Raw genomic sequence first — 10,762 nt, forward strand, 5'->3', positions numbered from 1 at the left:
CTTGCACTCCACCCAAGTAGAACTACATTCAAACCACCCTTATGAAGTGTGGGAGACACTCATCTCCTGTTGGTTTTTACTAACATAAAACATGTTGAAAGGCTTCAGAGATGAACATTAAAAATGTGATTACTTGTTCTACCATAATGACCACAGAACACATGGTAACCAAATTCCTGCAATATATGCAGCGAGCAGGGATTCAGGAACTGGATTTTACCAAGCCAGAGGCAGACACCATCAGAGACATTTTTTGAGAAGACTTCAACAGAAGAACAGGATTAAGAGATCTCTCTATTTTCTCTTTATTGGAGCAAGTGCAGCATCTGGTTCAAGAAATCAGTGTACCAAGATCTACGAGTGAACCAAAATCTTGAAAGAGTTGCAACATCTTTTACATCTGACCACCTCCTAACAAGCATATAACTTATGTTGGCCATAATGTTTAACAATCTACATGGGATGTCGAAGCCAAGGACACTTAACCATATATTATTTTACCTCTTTATTTGGACACTAACATTTCTAAACTCTGGTGCCTGTGTGTGTAACATCGCTACTTTTATTATGTTTTCCCTTGAGTTAGTAGCTAATACATTTTCGGCCTCACAGCGCCAAGGACCCGGGTTTAATTCCGGCCTTCGTGACTGTCTGTGTGGAGTTTGCACATTCTCCCCAAATCTGCAGGGTTTCCTCTGTCCAAAGGTGTGCAGGTTAGGTGGATTGGCCATGATAAAATTGCCCCTTGGTTCCAAAGATGTGTAGGTTAGGTGGGGTTATGGGGATAAGGTGGGGGAGTGGGCAAGGGAGATGCTCTTTCAGAGGGTTGTTGCACGTTTGATGGGCCGAATTGGCTCCTCGATCATAGAATCTGCAGTGCAGAAGGAGGCCATTCGACCCATCGAGTCTGCACCGGCTCTTGGAAAGAGCACCCTACCCAAGCCCACACCTCCACTCTATCCTAACACCTCCACCCTATCCCTGTAACCCCAACTAATCTTTTTTGAACACTAAGAGCAATTTAGCCTAGCCAATGCACCTAACCTGCACACCTTTTGACTGTGGGAGGAAACCGGAGCACCCGGAGGAAACCCGCACAGAAAAGGGAAGAACGTGCAGACTCCGCACAGGTAGTGACCCAAGCCGGGAATCAAACCTGGGACCCTGGAGCTATGAAGCAACTGTGCTAACTAATGTGCTACCGTGCTTCCCTTCTGCAGTGTAGGGATTCTATTGATTCTATGACTTAAGCAAATCCTGTTTGATTGGCTTCTTACAATGTTCATTGGATAAAGAATAAAAAGAATACATTTGATTTGGAAAACACATCTGCATGAAAAATACATTTTTTAATGCTTTTTGTTGCGATCCAAAATCAGGAGGCTGAATAAAGGGGAGTGTGTTCACTCCACCTCACCTGGCCATAACATTGTAGAGCTAAGGATTTACTCTGATGATAGCCAGTGAGCATGTGCGGAAGGAGCTATGTCACAGTAAGATGAGTGTGAAGCACAGAGAGTCACTCCAGCCATGTCTGGGCACTGCAGTATTTGTGATGAGTTTTTCACCCACTCCTCTGATCTCCTGAAGTATTGCTGTATAAACACTGGGGATAAATCATTCACGTGTGAGGTGTGTGACAAGGCTTTCACACAGTGTATCTCCTGGTCCATCAACATACACACACAGGGGAGAAATCCTATCAGTGTTAATTCTGTATTAAGGACTTCACACAGTTGTTGGACCTCCTGGAACATCAGTGAACCCACACGAGAGACAAACCCTTCCAGTGTATCAGGATTGTTTCACCTACTCCTCTCTCGCCAAACATCGACATGGACTTGGAGCTGACTCACCTGCTTCCCTTACACTGAGAGTTGTCTGTGTTGTTCACCCTCCAGTGCTCAGACAGGGGATCTGTCCTTCCAAAGCACTGTCTGTCTCAGTAATGTCTGTTTCCAGCAATCAGTCCAATTGGGTCACTGTCTGTGTGGAGTCTGTACATTCTTCCTGTGTCTGCATGGGTTTCCTCCGAGTGCTCCAGTATCCTCCCACAAGTCCCGAAAGTTGTGCTGTGAGGTAATTTGGGCATTCTGAATTCTCCCTCTGTGTACACGAACAGGCATCGGAATGTGGCGACTAGGGGATTTTCACAGTAACTTATTGCAGTGTTAATGTAAGCCTACTTGTGACACTAAAGACTATTATTATTATTGTTGTTCAAACTTTGTAACTAAGTTAGCATGTAAATAAATGACTGAAGAAAAGACCATTGCCTCCAGCAAGATCTCTTCCTGGTAAAGCTCCAACGAATTTAAAAGAATGTTTATTCCTTTCTTAGAGTTACAAAGCCAATGCCTAGAGTGGACAGGGAAAGCTCTCAATCCATCTCCTTGCTTGCTCCATAAATCAATTCAAATTCAGATTGAATCCAATTCATGGTTCCCACAGGAGGGACATGCTAGATCCAAGCTGACACGAAAAAGCCTTATGTGTGGGATTGGATTCTCCGGTCCCCCAACCGCGTGTTTCTCAGTGGCACGCCATTCATTGGTGGTGGGGTTCTCTTCTCCTGCCGCTTGTCAATTTGATTTTCCATTGAAACCACCCTACACCACCAGGAAACGTAGTCGGGGGTTACGCTGCTGGCCGCAACAGAGAATTCCAACATCTGGAGAATTCTGGCCATGGTCTTGGGCTTGATCCTATGTTTGAAATTAGCCAAAAGGCCGAGTAAGACGCTAAATAATGCTGAGATAAAGCCACGGCACTGATATTTGTCGAATCTTGCTGTGAGCAATTGTTTCCTGTATATCCGATTCTAAAATAGCGACTGCACTTCAAAAGTACTTCATTGGCTGTAAAGTGTGTTGGGGAGTCCTGAAGTTGTGAAAGGTGCTATATAAGTATAAGTCTTTCATGTTTTCTTATATTAACTAAAGTGGATCACTTTTACTTAGTCAATGACAAACATAATTTGCACTAAGAGCCAAAACCTTCAGTTTGTTGAAGTCCAGCTCAATTTGTTCTCTTTATGGACCAACTTTGCCTCATGCTTAAACCCCTTTCAAACTGAGCAGAATGAAAAAACAGTGAAACTTTGGAATGAAGGGTACAGTAAAACTTGTCTGAACTGGCCTTGTATACCTTAAAATGGAACTCCAGTATTACTGGACCCAATATTACTGATTTTTACTTGGATTTGAACATTCTGAACTGGTTTCTCCTTATAGCTTGTTTGGGGGCTTTTTTGGAACTCATCCAGCTAAATAAAGTTGCTGCCATCTGCATATCAGGAATTCACAGTAACATATTGCACGTCACTGTATCCCCTATGTTGACTTTCTCTTTTGCATCTGTCATGTTCTCATTTTGGCTATTTTGGGTGGGCATCAACATCTATACGTCTGCTATAGCACCCATAATAAAGCTTTTTCTGTGCTGATCTGCCACCCGCTCCCACCCCATCTGCCTTAATCCCAGCATCAGAAGAACATCTTAAACTACACCATAAATATGTTGTCTCACTTCCTTCAAATAAAAGGTGTGACCATGGGAACCACATGGGCCCCAGTTATTCTTGCATTTATGTGGGGCATGTGGAACATTCCTTGTTCCAGTTCCACTCATGCCTCCTTCCTGCAACTCTCTTTTCATTACATTAATAACTGTATTGGTGCTGCTTCATAAGAAATAAGAACTAGGAGCAGGAGTAGGCAATTCAGCCCCTCAAGTCTGCTCCGCCATTCAATACGAACATTGCTGATCTCATTTCGGCCTCAATTCCACTTTCCTGCCCTTTCTCCATAACCCTTCAACCCATTATTAATTAAAAATCTGTCTATTTCCTCAATAAATTTACTCAATGTCCCAGCATCCACCGCACTCAGGGGTAGTGAATTCCACGGATTCACGACCCTTTGAGAGAAATAATTTCTCCTCATTTCTGTTTTAAATCTGCTACACCGATCCTAAAACTATGACCTCTCGTTCTAGATTGCCTCACAAGAGGCAAAATCCCCTCTACGACTATCCTGTTAATCCCCCTTATCATCTTATATACCTCAATTAGAACTCCTCTCATTCTTCTAAACTCAAGCGAATATAGGCCTAAACTGCTCAATCTCTCTTCATAAGCCAAACCCCTCATCTCTGGAATCAATCCAGTGAGCCTCCTCTAAACTGCCTCCAATGCAACTACATCTCTCCTCAAATAAAGAAACCAAAACTGGACACAAGACTGCAGGTGCGGTCTCATTAATGCCTTGCACAGTCACAGCAACACTTTTCTACTTTTCTACTCTGTTCCTTTGGCAATAAATGCCAAATTTCCATTTGCCTTGCTTATTTCTTGCTGTACATGCATACTAGTTTTCTGCGGTTCATGCACAAGGACACCCAGATCACTCTGCATCGAAGCACTCTGAAGTTTCTCTTGATTCAGATAATAAGTTACCTTTCTATTTTTCTGACCAAAAGCTTCACACTCATCCGTGTTAAACTCCATCTGCCAAATTGTGGCCCGCTCATCTAACATATCCATTTGTAATTTTCTTATTTCTTTATTGCAACTTACTATCCCATCTATTTTAGTGTCATCTGAAAATTTGGCTATAGTACCAACTATTTCTGCAGCCAAGTCATTCATATAGATTGTAAATAGTGAGGTCCCAGGTCTGATCCCTGTGGCACCCGACTAGCTTAATTTTGTCAAACAGAAAAATATCCATTTATCCCGACTCTCTGCTTTTTGCTGGTTAGCCAGTCCTCTATCTAAACTAATACATTCCCCCTAATCCCATGTGATCTTAGCTTGTGTACGAACCTTTTATGTCTTACAACACCAGGTTAAAGTCCAACAGGACTTTAACCTGGTGTTGTAAGACCAACGCCGGCATCTCCACATCATGGCAACCTTTTATGTGACACCTTAACAAATGCCTTCAGGAAGTTCAGATATATTGCATCTACAGGATCTCCATTAGCCACTTTGTTTGTTACATCTTTGAAGAACTCAAGCAAATTAGTCAAACACGATTTATCCGTCCTAAAACCATACGGACTCTGATGGATTGTGTTTTGACTCTCCAAATGTCCTGTTATAATTTCATTACTAATGGACTCTAACAATTGCCCAACACCAGATGTTAAACTAACTGGTCTATAGTTTCCTACTTCCTGCCACCCTCCTTTGTTGAATAAGGGTATTACATTAGCATCTTTCCAATCCACTCGAACCTTTCCAACATCCAGGGAATTTTGGAATATTATAACCAATGGATCCTCTGCTGTCACTTCCTTCAAGACTCCAGGATGTTGGCCATCTTGCCCTGGGGACTTATCTACCTTCAATCCCAATAGTTTGATCAGTATTTTTCCCTATTAATAATAGTTGTTCTAATTTCCTCCCTTTCTATTACCTCTGCATTGCTTGTTACTATAGGGATGGTACTAATGTCCTCTATCGTAGGAACTGAGGCAAAATACTGATTCAGTGTCTCCACCATTTTTGTGTTTCCCATTAATAACTCCACAATTCCAAGGGACCAAAGTTCACTTTACCTACTCTCTTCTACTTTATATATTTATAGCAGCTTTTGTTGTCCATTATGATATTTTGCACTAGTTTTCTTTCATTATTTACCTTTGCGCTTCTTATATCTTTTTTAACAAACATGTGTTGATCTTTAAAAGTTTCCCAATCTTCCAGCCTGCCATTGGCCTTTGCAATATTGAATGCCTTAACTTTTGTTTTTATGTTATCTTTAACTTCCTTGCTTAGCCATGGATGTTTTTTCCTCTCTTACAATTTTCCTTCCTCTCTGGAATATATTTAGTTGGGAGGAATTGAATATGTTATTAAACAACTGCCATTGCTCATCGACTGTCCTATCTTTTCGCCTTCCTGCCCAGGCCACTGGGGCCAAATCTGTTCTCATGCTGACGTAATCACCTTTGTTTAACTCCAGATAATTTGGGACTCCAGTTTCTTGCTCTCAAGCTGAATTTGAAGTTCCATCAAGCTATGATCACTCTTTCCTAGAGGATCCTTAACTATGACGTAATTAATGAATCACTCCTCATTACACAATACTGAGTCCAGAATAGCCTGCTTCCTGGTTGGTTCCACAAAATATTGCTCCAAGAAACAATTTCTAATACATTCAACGTACTTTCCCTTGAAAGTGGTTAGCACTGCTGCCTCACAGCTCCAGGGACCCTGGTTCAATTCTGACCTTGGGTGACTGTCTGTGCGGAGTTTGCACGTTCTCCCGTGTCTGCGTGGGTTTCCTCCGGGTGCTCTGGTTTCCTTCCACAGTTCAGAGGTGTGCATGTTAGGTGGATTGGATATGTTAAATTGCCCCTCAGTGTCCCAAAGGTTAGGTAGGGTTATGGGGATAGGGTGGAGGCGTGGGCTTACGTAGGTACTCTTTCCAAGGGCCGGTGCAGACTTGATGGGCTAAATGGCCTCCTTCTGCACTGCAGGGATTCTATGAGTTCTATTCTATTCTATCCTTGCCAATTTGATTAATCCAGTCTATATGCATATTAAAATCACCCATGATTATTGTCGTACCTTTCTTACAAGCCTCCAGCATTTCCTGGTTTATACTCTGCCCCACTGTGGAACTACTGTTTGGAAATCTATAGATTTCTTCCAATAGGAACTTCTTTCCTTTGCTATTTCTTATTTCTACCCAGACTGATTCCATGTCTTGGTCTCCAGTGCCTATATCATTTCTCATTACAACACTGACCCTCCCTTTATGAGCAAAGATATCCCACCTCCTTTTCCTTTCTGGCTATCCTCCTGAAATACTCGGTATCCTTGGATATTCAACTCACAGACTTGGTCTTCTAGTAATCATGTCTCAGTAATTGTCACCAAATCATACCCCTTTGTTTCTATTTGCGTTGTTAACTCATTAATTTTGTTCTGAATGCTTCACCAATACAGCCACAAAGCCTTTAGGTTTGTTGTATTCTCAAATGTTCCGACTCTTGTCTTGCTTCCTTGGTGCAAAATGACGTTCATATGTTCTGTTCCTAATTATGCAATTCTGGTCCCAGCATGATTCAAATGAAGACCATCCCATCGGCCCATCCCTCCTTCCCCAGCCCCATGTTCCATTAAATCAAACCCATTTCTCACACTCAAACCTTTCAGCCATGCATTTACGCCTTTAATCTCATTGACCCCATGTCAATTAGCTTGGGCTGAGGTCGTCATTCAGGGATTATTGGTTCTGCTTTTTAATTTAGCCCCAAGCTACTCATATTCCCTCAGCAGAACCGCGATCCTCGTCCTACTGATGCCATTGGTACCCACGTGGACCAAGACAATTGGATCTTTCCTCTCCCACTCCAAGTTCCTCTGCAGCACGGCTGAGAAACCCCGAACCCTGGCACCAGATCGGCAACACAACTTTCGGTTTCTCGATCCTGGTCACAGAGAACAATATCTATGCCCCTAGTTATACTATCCCCGATTGTAACTACACTTCTCTTTTCCCCCCCCACTTGAATGACTCCCTGTACCATAGTGCAGTGGTCAGTTAACTCATCCTTCCTACAGTCCCTGCTCTCATCCACACAGGGAGCAAGAATCTCAAACCCATAGCACAAAGGTGGTGGATGTGGTGTCAATCATTTGATCTGCTCTCCTGGATGATGTTGAGCTTCTTGAGTGTGTTGGAACCACACTCATCCAGGCAAGTGGAGAGTATTTTGTTGCCAATTATCGCCAATGTTATTTTTATGAAGGCAGTGTTCCCTTAGTGTGAGTTTTACTCTCATTGCCATTGTGCAGAGATTGTATTGTGTGTATAAATCACAAATCCACTTTTACCATTGCCATTCTACAGGGATCTTTAAAAGCATTTTTATTGCCATCTGAAAGACCCATTTTCTTTCAGGTTTTATTGTTAGTGGGATAAATATAGACTACAAAACCCTGGGGTATAAATGCAGAAAACAAATCAGTTGGAAGATTTACTATTTTGGATAGCGCCAACACTCAAGACAAGCCAGAGTACAAAAAGTTGAATGCAGATTCCATTTATCTTCAGAGTTAATGGAGGGGGGCGTCCGGTGTGATTGGTCGCCCGCAGGGCAGCGCCTGCTTGAAGGCACAGAAAATAACTCTTTTTATCCGATATTGGGTGGAATTTTAATTAAAAGGTGTAGGTGAAGGCTGGAGGAATAGTTTTTACACAGAGGGTAGTGGGTGCCTGGAACTCGCTGCCGGAGGAGGTTGTGGAAGCAGGGACGATAGTGACATTTAAGGGGCATCTTGACAAATACATGAATAGGATGGGAATAGAGGGATACAGACCCAGGAAGTGTAGAAGATTGTAGTTTAGTCGGACAGCATGGCCGGCACGGGCTTGGAGGGCCGAAGGGCCTGTTCCTGTGCTGTACATTTCTTTGTTCTTTGTTCTTTGTTCTGGGAGTGGTATGTTTGCTGGTTACCAAACCCCGTAGAAGACAGTGAGAGACCTGCCCAAAAGTTAGAGGAAACTTGTGCTGCAGCAGCCAGTGTAAGGATGGCTGCGGGGAAAGGGCTAGTGCAAGGTGAAAGGCCTCAGATGGAGCAGTTGATGGCTTTTATTCAGGACGAATTCCGCCAGCAGAGGAAGGACATGCTGGAGGATTGCTTGAAGGAGATTGAAGGAGCTGTGGCACCCCTGAAGAGTTCTCTGGAATGGGTGGAGAGGTGTGTGGAGGCGCAGGGGTCGCAGATTCAGATCAAAGGAGTGATCTCGGACCACAGCGATCATGCGGTGGCTCTGGAGGCGGGGGTGGGGCTCCTAGGAGACCTTTGTAAAACATTGAGGGCAAAGGTGGAGGAGCAGGAAAATACCTCGAGAAGGCAGAACCTGCAAATGGTGGGCCTGCCTGAAGGAGTGGAAGGTGTGAGTGCCACGAGGTACTTGCCGAAGATACTCGCGGGCTGGTGGCGGAAGGGTGCTAGATAAGGTCCCTGAAGTTGACCGAGCGCATAGGTCCCTAGGGCAGAAGCCTAGAGCTGGGGAGCCGCCGTGGGCAGTAATCGTGAGACTCCACAAATTTGTGGAGAAAGAGAAGATTGCGTTGGGCCAGGGAGAAGCGTACCTGCGAATGGGAGGGGAACAAGGTACGAATTTATCAGGACATTGGAGCCAAGTTGGCGAAACAGCATGCAGGGTTCAACAAAGCCATGGTGGTGTTGTACAGGCAGCGGATCAGGTTTGGGGTGTTCTACCCGGATAAATTACGGATGACGTTCGGAGGCCCCGAAAGCAGCCGAAGACTTCATTAAGGAGCATAAACTGGGGTAGAACTGAGTGGACAATGCTTGGGAACTGGGGTGCTGGCACTTCATAATTGTTGGGAGCATGTTTGAAGTGGGGGTAGGGATTAGGGAATTTTGATCCCCTCCGGTTTGGAGGGGGTCGGTTTTCTGGGTTTGCTGTTTACTGTTGGGATTGTAAGGCGTTGTGGGGGTGAAACGTTTATGTGGGGTTGGATGTTCCCATCCCCACTCCTGTTTTATGGGACTGTTTGTGTTTTGCATTTGTATGTTTGCTTTTGGAGGAGGCAGCCTGGAGTTCAGGAGACGTCTTTGTTTGGGTGGGGGAGGGTAAGGTCAGGGGAGGGGGGGAAGGGAAAGGGGGAGTGGGGGAGGTTGTTGCGTCATGGCAGAGGGTGATAGATAACATGGTCGGGGAGGGGAAGGGGGCCATCTGGGATGGGCTAGGTACAGGGTGGAATTAAGGGGGCAGGGGTTAAGTGGCAAAAATGCCAGACGGGAGAGGGGATTGGAGGTGTAAGCCTCCAGTAAGGCTGGTAACGTGGAACATCTGGGGACTAAATGGGCCGGTTAAAAGGTCGCGGGTGTTTGTGCACCTCAGGAGCTTGAAAGCGGGAGTGGTCTTTCTGCAGGAGACACTCCTCCATGTGAAGGGCCAGGTTAGGTTAAGAAAGGGGTGGGTTGGCCAGATTATCCACTCGGGGTTTGATTTGAAATTGAGGGGAGTGGTGATTTTAATGACCAGAAAATGGGGTTTGTGAGTGCGAAGGAAGTGAGGGATCCGGGTGGGAGATATGTGATTGTGAGTGGGGTATTAGAAGGGGCACCGGTAGTGTTGGTAAATGTGTGTGCCCCAAATTGGGATGATGTGGGTTTTATGAGGGGGCTGCTGGCAGCGATCCTGGATTTGGCCATGCACTAGTTGATCATGGGAGGAGATGAATCCGTCGGGGGCTCTGGTACCGGAGGTGATGGTGTCCATGGACGCAGAGAAGGCATTTGATCGGGTGGAGTGGTGGTACTTGTTCGAGGTTTTGGGAAGATGTGGGTTTGGGCCAAGATTTGTGACATTGGTGTGGTTGCTATATGTGGCACCAAGGGTGAGGACGAATAATATGAGTTTGCGATGCTTTGACTTACACAGGGGTCCGAGGCAGGGGTGCCTGCTGTCGCCATTGCTGTTTGCGCTGGCTGCAGAGCCGTTGGCGATGGCTCTTAGGGAATCAGTGGAATGGAGGGGGATTATTAGGGGACAGAGAGAGCATCAGTTGTCGCCCTATGCCGATGACCTCTTGCTGTATGTTTTGGATCCGTTGGAGAGTATGGGAAGGTTTATGGGCCCGCTGGGAGGCTTGGAGGGTTCTCAGGGTACAAACTGAATGTCAGGAAAAAACGAGGTACTCCCGGTGAATGAGCTGGGACAACGGGCTAATTTGGGGGGATGCCATTTTTGGTAGCGAGGGATAGGTT

This window comes from Scyliorhinus torazame, chromosome 2 (genome assembly GCF_047496885.1).
Source record: "Scyliorhinus torazame isolate Kashiwa2021f chromosome 2, sScyTor2.1, whole genome shotgun sequence".
Taxonomy (NCBI): Eukaryota; Metazoa; Chordata; class Chondrichthyes; order Carcharhiniformes; family Scyliorhinidae; genus Scyliorhinus; species Scyliorhinus torazame.